Raw genomic sequence first — 1,393 nt, forward strand, 5'->3', positions numbered from 1 at the left:
CAGCCTAATATATGGAAATAGAGTTGCTTCAGTCTTGTGCTTTGGTCATTCCCTGGCTTATTTTGAATCTTCTCTCACATTCCTACATCACCTTGTTGGTTATGAGCAGAACTTATCTAAGTACCAGTAGTTACGTTTATGCAATGCAGTATTCTCTTTTTAAATGAGTGACAACTAAGAAAAATGTAGAAGTTATTTTCTCTAATTTTAGCAGCCTGCAAGGTGGCTTGTAGGTAGGCTGCCAGCAGAGAGATGGGCACAGTCAGAGCGTGCCTTATCCTCTTTGCAGTGCCTGTCTCTTGGCCACAACCAGGATCCAGCCACCTGATTGGAGCTGTCTAAGGTGAGATGATCAATCCCATCCACTGGGAACAATTGTGTTTAACAGTACAACTGCACTGATCCAAAAATCCTGCAGTAAAGAGACTGCATCGGTGGAGGAATGTAAAATACCTAAGTGCAACCTGACCGTAATTTAGAAAACCAGCTGCCTGCTGGTATATGATTTAATTTTCAGTGCAGTTTAGTTGCAGGTGGGGTTTTTTAATCTTAAATCTCATCTGTATTTTTAATACATTTTAAAATAATGCAATAACCATGTTGCATGCCAGTTCTCCTCACTTCACTTCCATTTCCCCAGAGCGTTCAGGTGTTGTTGTTGCAGAGCATCTCGGCTGCTGGCACTGTTGGGCTTTGGCAGGCAATGTGTCTTGTCTGGGTAAAAAGAAGACTAAGGGAGTTTAATATTGTAGTATCTGTAAAAAAAAAATGGGAGCACTTTATTAAGTGAGACTGTGCAAAGCTTTCTTATGGATGGAATTTACATTAATGTATTTTATTGTTCCATCTCAGCAGATCAAACGATAAGTGTAGTGTCACATACGTTTTTGTGACTATTCTGTTAAATAGATTTTAATACTTAATGTTTTTATTCTCATGCATTTCAAAGCAGCAATTATTTCCAAGAATAAAGATAACTGAATTTGTCTTGATGCTCTCTGGATTAAAGGGGAAAACGCTGTATTTGAAGGTGTGACAGTAGGTGAGGAGTTCTGCTCTGATGAGTGGTTCCAAGTCCCCCAGCGCAGTAGCCAGTGCCCCACCACTTCTGCTCGCGTTGTCCATGAGCCTGGTAAGAGTTTTAGCAGCGGTAAGAAGTGTTCCCTGTCGGTATTTCAGAGACAGGCTCCGAAGTGATGCCAAGAATGAGTCTGGTGGCTGGTTTGGCATCGGGGTAGGTGAGGAGGGGGAGAAGGCCGTAATCCATCTCAGCTGTGTGTGCGCACAGGGCTTTTCTCCTCGCCTTGGCTCTCGCACGCACGCTCGCTCGCTCGCAGGGACATGTGACTTTTGGCCATATTAGCAGGTTTATCCAAGCCTAGCCCCTCTGACT

Source organism: Antrostomus carolinensis, unplaced genomic scaffold, assembly GCF_000700745.2.
Source record: "Antrostomus carolinensis isolate BGI_N321 unplaced genomic scaffold, ASM70074v2 scaffold1236, whole genome shotgun sequence".
Taxonomy (NCBI): Eukaryota; Metazoa; Chordata; class Aves; order Caprimulgiformes; family Caprimulgidae; genus Antrostomus; species Antrostomus carolinensis.